Source organism: Sorex araneus, chromosome X (assembly GCF_027595985.1).
Source record: "Sorex araneus isolate mSorAra2 chromosome X, mSorAra2.pri, whole genome shotgun sequence".
NCBI classification, from domain to species: domain Eukaryota; kingdom Metazoa; phylum Chordata; class Mammalia; order Eulipotyphla; family Soricidae; genus Sorex; species Sorex araneus.
The window spans coordinates 167,795,940-167,804,640 of NC_073313.1; positions in this window are offsets into that span (position 1 = coordinate 167,795,940).

Below are 8,701 nucleotides of genomic sequence, written 5' to 3' on the forward strand. Positions count from 1 at the left end.
GTGTGAAGGGTTTAAAATTATTCGCCCCCCCCCCCCCGCCACACACAAAGGTTTTACTTCCAAACAACCAACACAGACACTTGCGATGTCACTCCTGGAGGGGCCAACGGACCCGTTTCCCCTCCCCACTCGTAAGGTGGCCGAGGGCAGAAAATTCTGAGCTCCGAGCTGGGCTTCACGCGTCCCCCTGCCGCAGGAAGCACCTCTGGGTGCCCTGCCTCGGGGTGCGAGAGGCCCCGTGAGGTCGTATTTCGCCCCGTCTCCTGCGCCCCTCAGAGCACTGTGCAGAGAGCAGAGGTGAAGAGAGAGGAGCGGTCAGCCCCGGTGCCCGAGCCGTCTTGCCGTCATCGAGATGGGTTGTGCAAGAAGGAATGAAAAATGGGTACAGGGGGTGAGTGGGGCAGAGGGTGGGTCAGACAGAGAAGGGACCAGGGTGACAGGAATAGCTGGGAAGGGTCACGCTGGGCAGGGCTGAGGGTGAAAGTAGGTCAAGGGACATTCTGGATAAGCTTCCAGGGTCAGTATTGCAAACCACAATGAGAGAGAGAGAGAGAGACAGAGACAGAGACAGAGAGACAGAGAGAGAGGGGGGGAGGGAGGGAGGGAGAGAGGGGGAGAGACAGGGAGAAAAAAGAGGGAGAGAGAGAGACAAATATGGAGAGACAGATGGAGAGACAGAGAGACAGGGAGGGAGGGAGGCAGGGAGAGAAAAGGAAGGAGAGAGAGGGAGAGGGAGTGAGAGGGAGTGAGAGGGAGAAAAAAGGAGGGAGAGAGACAGAGATGGAGAGAGAGACAGAGACAGAGAGACAGAGATGGAGAGACAGAGAGAGACAGGGAGGGAGGGAGGTAGGGAGAGAAAAGGAGGGAGAGAGAGGGAGAAAAAAGGAGAGAGACAGAGACAGAGATGGAGAGAGAGACAGAGACAGAGAGAGACAGAGATGGAGAGACAGAGAGAGACAGGGAGGTAGGAGGCAGGGAGAGAAAAGGAGGGAGAGAGACAGAGACAGAGATGGAGAGAAGAGACAGAGACAGAGAGAGATGGAGAGACAGAGAGACAGGGAGGGAGGAGGCAGGGAGAGAAAAGGAGGGAGAGAGACAGAGACAGAGATGGAGAGAAGAGACAGAGAGATGGAGAGACAGAGAGACAGGGAGGGAGGAGGCAGGGAGAGAAAAGGAGGGAGAGAGAGGGAGAGGGAGAAAAAAGGAGGGAGAGAGACAGAGATGGAGAGAAGAGACAGAGACAGAGAGACAGAGATGGAGAGACAAAGAGAGACAGGGAGGGAGGAGGGAGAGAAAAGGAGGGAGAGAGAGGGAGAGGGAGAGAGGGAGAAAAAAGGAGGGAGACAGACAGAGATGGAGAGAGACAGAGACACAGACAGAGAGACAGAGAGAGAGGGAGGAGGCAGGGAGAGAAAAGGAGGGAGAGAGAGGGAGAGGGAGAGAGAGGGAGAAAAATGGAGGGAGACAGACAGACAGAGATGGAGAGAGAGACAGAGACACAGACAGAGAGAGAGAGGGAGGGAGGGAGAGAAAAGGAGGGAGAGACAGAGACAGAGATGGAAAGAGAGAGGGAGAGAGAAGAAAAGTGCCCATCACAGAGGCAGGCAGGGGGTGGGGGTGACGGGAGGGCCCTGGGGACTCTGGTGCTGGGAAACTCCGTGCCCTGGTGGAGGGCGGGTTCTGGAACCCTGCGTGACTGACACCCGACCACACACAGCTCTGTCAGGGTCTGTCTCATGGTGACTCGATAAAAAAGTGAAAAAAGAAAAAAGAAAAATGGATACAGGGTCCATGGGGGAGACGGGGGCGGAGGGGGCAGTGACCCGATGTCCACTGGCCTCTGGGCAGAAGGAGCCAGAACAGACCCTCCAGCGGTTTATTCATTCCAAGGAGGTCATAGGTGAAGGTCACACAAAGCCCGAGACTAGGGGTCCAGCCAAGAAGAAGGTCGGGGTGTCCTAGAGGAGAGCACGTAGGTGAGAAGGTGCTGGGAGAAACACCAAGAACTTAGTCCTTCTCCAAGATCAGCCACAGCCACGTCTGTGGGAGGTAAATGAGCCACTTGGAGCAGTGTCCCCGGGAGGCACGTAGTACGTGCTCAATAAATGCGAGCGTTTAGTACCACTGGGCCTTCTTCCCTGCCTGTCTCTGCTCTCCCCCTTCTGACTTCCAAATAACCTTCCAGCTTCTCTGAAACTCCTCACAGGCCAGTGTATTAGCTACAGTGACTCCAAAGAATTTTCATAATTAAGAGCTATTTGAAAATATATTTTTTGAAGGGCGAGAAACAGCAAAACAGTGTGATTGGTTGACAGTGAGAGAATTTGTGGAAGATTTACAACTTTAATTAAGCTTTTTTATAACTGGCCGTATTTGCTGCCAATGAAAACCAAAACATTTGTGTTTGATATGTTCCTAAACTAAGAACGGTTTCTTAATAGGACACAAGCATAAATCAACACTAAATTATTTTCTTCTTGTATAGTTAAAGAAATTATTTTCTCCTGGTAATTATGTCATAATTATAATTATGATACTCCATGGTTTCAATATAAAAATTTAGCACTTAAAACTACTTCATCGTCATTATTTTCACATGTAGATCGTGAAATTGATATATACAAATTTACATGAAAATACATAAAATGTAGATTATGAAATTTAAAGTGTACATTTTAAATATACTTTCACACAATTTTGTTGTTGAAAGGGCAAATTTGTTTTAAAAATCAGGACATGATTATATCCACACGAAAACCTTGTCAGAAAAATAAGATTTGTGGAGTTCATGCCCAATTCTATCAGCTGAGTAAATAGCAGTACTCCTACATTATAAAAAAAAAAGAAAGAAAAATGATTTTTTTTCATAAATTACTTTCAGAAAATCTCAGAAAAGAGATTTTCTGACATCTCTAAAACATGAGCTGGAAAGTACTTCTGGAATACGAAGATATTTAAAAATAAACACCAGCTGCTATACTGGCAAAAATCCTCAAATTTTAGATATTTGAAAAGCTACCGAAAGCCTGCAACAATCCCAGGATGAATTGTGCTGTTAGAATTCAACGATTAAAAGCAAATAATTGGCCCCATTTCTTTTTTTTTTTCAAAGGGTTTGAAGGCTGTTTCTACTAGGCTACTTGAAATTTTCTAGAAATGTTTAAGAAATCAAAGGTGATTTGTTTTCTCTCCTTCCTTCTTACATAATAATCAAGTTTTGTTCTTTTCCCTCCTCAGATTTAACAGATTTTCTTTTTTTGCTTTTTGGGTCCCACCCAGCGATACTCAGGGCTGACTTCTGGCTCTGCACTCAGGGATCACTCCTGGCGGTGCTCAGGGGACCCTAGGGGATGCCAGGGATCGAACCCAGGTCGGCCAAGTGCAAGGCAAACGCCCTCCACGCTGTGCTAATTTTTTTTTTTTTGCTTTTTGGGTCACACCCGGCGATGCACAGGGGTTTCTCCTGGTTCTACACTCAGGAATTACTCCTGGCAGTGCTCAGCGGACCATATGGGATGCTGGGATTCGAACCCGGGTCGACCGCGTGCAAGGCAAACGCCCTACCCGCTGTGCTATTGCTCCAGCCCCGCTGTGCTAAATTTTAATTGAAAATGTGTTTAAGCAAAGTCAGTCTCTCCCTCTCCCTCTCCCTCTCCCTCCCTCCCTCTCCCTCCCTCTCCCTCCCTCTCTCTCTCTTTCCCTCTATCCCCCTCCTCCCTCTCTCTCTCCCCCTCTCTCTCTTTCCCTCTCTCTCCCTCTCTCCCTTTTTCTCTCCTCCCTTTCTCTCTTCCTCTCTCCCTCCCCCTCTCTCTCCCCCCTCTGTCCCTCTCTCTCCCTCTCTCTCTCCCTCTCTCTCCTTCTCTCTCTTTCTCCCTCTCTCTCTTTCCCTCTCCCTCTTTCCCTCTCTCTCCCTCTTTCTCTCCCTCTCTCCCTTTTTCTCTCCCTCTCTTTCCCTTTTTCTCTCCTCCCTCTCTCTTCCTCTCTCTCTGTCTCTCTCCCTCTCTCTTTCTCCCTCTCTCCCTCTCTCTCTCCTTCTCTCTCCCTATCTCCCTCTCTCTCTCTCTCCTTCTCTCTCCCTCTCCCTCCCTCTCTCTCTCTTCCTCCCTCTCTCCCCTTCTATCTCTGTCTCTCTCCTTCTCTCTCTCCCTCCCTCTCTCTCTCTCCCTCTCTCCCCCCTGCTGGCTTGGGGTAGGGTGTGCCCACTGTGCAGAGGGCCTGAGGTTTCACCCTTATCAGCCAACCTCGCTGGACAGGTCAAAGTTCAGACCTGCTGGTGATTTGGGGGCTCTCAGGACCCCGGGGGTACCCCAAGCTCAGAGCAGTGACTGGAGGGCTGGTGCTGCTCTGCCACCGCCCTGACCCCTCGCTTCCCATTTTCACCTTTGCCAGTGAAGCAAAACGGAAGCAATTTTCTGGATGTGTCTGTCGGCTCTGATTGCACAGAATCGACTTCCTCATTCTAGAGTTGGCGCCTGGGGGGCCGGCATGACAGCCCGGCGGGGAGGGCACTCGCCTGGCACGCGGCCAACCCGGGTTCGAGCCCAGGCATCCCCTAGGGTCCCCCGAGCACCACCAGGTGTGATTCCTGAGTGCAGAGCCAGGAGTCAGCCCTGAGCATCACCGGGTGGGACCCAAAAATGCAAAATAAAATAAAATAAATAAAAGCTTCTGCGTAAATATCCGAGCGCCCTGGGCCGCCCCTGGCAGAAGCCGACTGACCCCGTGCTCACGACTGACCCCGCACTCACCGTGGCTGTGCTGGGGGCCGTCTCCCCGGGTGAAACACCAACAGGATACTGCTGATGCGTTTGCAACTTCTCCCTGTGCTCACGTCTGTGTGTGGACTTGCGTGTGTGTCTGTGTGTGCCCGTGTACACATGTATACGAGCATCGGGCAGCTGGGTGTGTGCACCTACATGCATAGTCCGTGTGTCCACATGTGTGCCTGGATCTGCTGGGGGCGCTGGCACATTTGGCCTGGGTGTGTACACAGGGGTGTGTGCACTGGGGGTGGGGCCTCAGGGAGGCAGGACCCGGGGGAGTCACTCTGCACACACACACACACACAGATGCACACACGTGCAGACTTAAACACGCAGACATACACATGTGCAGATACACAGAAACATGCCCACACAGATGCACACACGTGAGGATGCACTGTCACACACACACAGACTCAAACATGTGCAGATACACAAGGATGCACACACCCCCCGATACAAACACAGATGCACACACATACACAGATACACACAGATGCACACACAGACACACAGATGCACACACACAGATGCACACATACAGATGCACACACAGTTGCACACACACAGATGCACACACAGACGCACACACACAGATGCACACACACATGCACACCCACAGACATACACATACACACAGACACACACAGAAGATGCACACAGATGCACACACATACACATACAGACACACACATACATAGACACACAGACACACACATGCACACATAAACAGATGCACATGCACACTCACAGACATACACAGACACACACAGAAGATGCACACAGATGCAAACATATACACATAGACACACAGACATCTGCACACACACACATAGATACACAGACACACACATGCACACATACTCCCACAGATGCACATGCACACACGCACAGACACATGTGCACAGATGCCTACACACAGACACACACAGACACACTCTCACACAGATGAGCAGATGCACACACACACACAGGCACACATACAAGCTCCCACGTGCCTGGGCAGACTCTGGCAGTCCCCTCCCTGGACGGGCAGGAGGGCTCTGCTCTCCCGTCCTGGACTCAGCTGTGCGGGGTCGAAGCCCTGGGGGTCAGCCGAGCCCAGAGCCCAGGTTGGGGCAGGAACCCAGGACTCCGGCCGCACTCGCACTCGAGCCCGTCTCGGAGCCCGTCTGCGCCTCTGCAGCCGCCGGCCGGCGCCCAGCCCAGCCCAGCCGCCAGAGACACAACAGTCTGCAGGGAGAGCCAGGCCAGATCCCACCCGCCAGGCGCCCGGGCGGGGTCGGGGGACTCTGGCATCCCGGTGACTCACGGGCGGGGCTCTCGCCCGGGGCAGACGGGAAGCAAGTCAGCGGGCAGAGGGGCCCCAGGGAGGGTCTGGGGGAGCTGCCAGGAACACACACACACACACACACACCACACACACCACACAGATGCATACCCACAGACATACACATATACACACAGACACACAGAGATGTACATGGAGACACACAGATGCACACACAGACACACAGACTCACACACACATACACAGACACACAGAGACACACATATGCACACCCACAGACATACACAGAAGATGCACACAGATGCACACACATACACATACAGACACACAGATTCACACACATAGATACACAGACACACACATGCACACATACTCCCACAGATGCACATGCACACATGCACAGACACATGTGCACAGATGCCTACACACAGACACACACAGACACACTCTCACACAGATGAGCAGATGCACATAAGCACACACAGATGCACACAGGCCCCCACACACACACGCCGCCAAGGAAGCGAGACGCCTCAGACGGGGGTGGGGGGGTGGACACGGCACCGACCTCACAGGCAAGTGACCCGTCTTGGTGCCCCAGCACCCCCGGGGGCGGCCCTGAGCACTGCAGGGCGAGCACCCGCGCATTCTCCTGCCTGGCTGGCTGACAATTCCCAGGTCGAGACCCCAAGTCTGTCTGCGCCACTTGCAAACCCTCCCCAGCCCCACCCCCCCAAAAAAAGCGGCACCTGGATATTTTCTGGGTGTTTTGTTTGGGGGACACACTGGGCAGTGCTCAGGGCTTGCTCCTGGCTCTGTTTATTTATTTATTTATTTTTTGCTTTTTGGGTCCCACCCGGCGATGCTCAGGGCTGACTCCCGGATCTGCACTCAGGACTCACTCCTGGCAGTCCCCGGGGGACCCTAGGGGATGCCAGGGATCGAACCCGGGTCGGCCGCATGCCAGGCCAACACCCTCCCCGCTGTGCTATATTGCTCCAGTCCCCTGGCTCTGTGTTTAGGCACCACCCCTGGCGGTACCATTGACACCACAGGGTGCCAGGGTTGGGAACAGAGTCAGCTACACCCTCCCCGCGGGAAGACCCCCCGCCCTTGAGCGTCTTCTGTCTAAACATGGAGTGGTGAAGAAGAGACAGAGCCGGCAGGAGGAGGAGGAAACGGAACCTGTCCTGGTGGCGTCTGGGCGGCAGGGTGTGGGGGAAGCCACAGATGGGCTGCAGGTGGACTCACGAAACAGTGCCCACCCCGTCGGGGGGAGTCGGGGCCAGTTCCGAGCGGCTGATAGTTTTCCCATCAGCACCGCCCACTAGCCCGCCCTGCCCCTTGCCTGGCTACTTGGCACTAAGGGCGTGTGTTCCTCGGTTATCTCTGGGGCGTGCCTCCAAGACGCCTTTATCCACTCCCGAGACGAGAACTCACCTGCTCTCCCTCCTGGGTAATCAGAGAGGCCAGCCCTGCCCCCGCCCTTGGCCTGGACCCATGGACACGGCCGCTCTCCTGGGAAAACGCAGGAGAGAATAATCCAAGCGCATTGGGGCCGGAGCGATAGCACAGCGGGGAGGGCATTTGCCTTGCATGCAGCCGACCCAGGTTTGATTCCCAGCACCCCATATGGTCCCCTGAGCACTGCTAAGGGTGATTCCTGAGTGCAGAGCCAGGGGTAACCCCTGTGCATCGCCAGGTGGGACCCAAAAAGCAAAAAAAAAGAAAAGAAAAAAGAAAGTTGGATGCAACAGTTTTAACTTTAAGCTATAAACATGTAACAACAGTGTAACTGTAGCACTGTCTGTAGCGCTGTCATCCCGTTATCGTTATTCATTGATTGGCTCGAGCGGGCGCCAGTCACGTCTCCACGGTGAGACTTGTTGCGACTGTGTTTGGCATCTCGAATACGCCACGGGGAGCTTGCCAGGCTCTGCCGTGCGGGCGGGATCCTCTCGGTAGCTTGCCGGGCTCTCCGAGAGGGACGGAGAAATCGAACCCGGGTTGGCCACATGCAAGGCAAACGCCCTACCTGCTGTGCTATCGCTCCAGCCCTTTAAAAAAAATTATTGTGGGGGAGCTGGAGCAATAGCACAGTGGGGAGGGCGTTTGCCTTGCACGCGGCCAACCCGGGTTCAATTCCCAGCATCCCATATGGTCCCCTGAGCACCGCCAGTGGGGGATTCCTGAGTGCAGAGCCAGGAGGAACCCCTGTGCATCATCGGGTGTGACCTAAAAAAAAAACAAAAGCAAAAAAAAAATTATTGTGGGGATGGGGTCACTGGTGCTCAGGAGTGGGGGGGCAACATTTCATAAGCAGCCAGGGGCGGCTTCAGTGGAGCTGCCAGGGGGTCTCTCCCAGGGGCCTCAGGGGACCCTGGACGGTGCTGGGGTCCAAGGCCAGCGCCTTCCCCGCTGACCCTCTCCCAAGACCCTATTTTCAGCAGGTTTTTCTTTTTTTTTTTTTTTAAATTTATTTATTTTTAATTAGAGAATCACCGTGAGGGTACAGTTACAGATTTATACACTTTTGTGCTTATACTTCCCTCATACAAAGTTTGGAACCCATCCCTTCACCAGTGCCCATTCTCCACCACCCGTAAACCCAGTGTCCCTCCCACCCTCCCCAATCCCATCTCCCCCC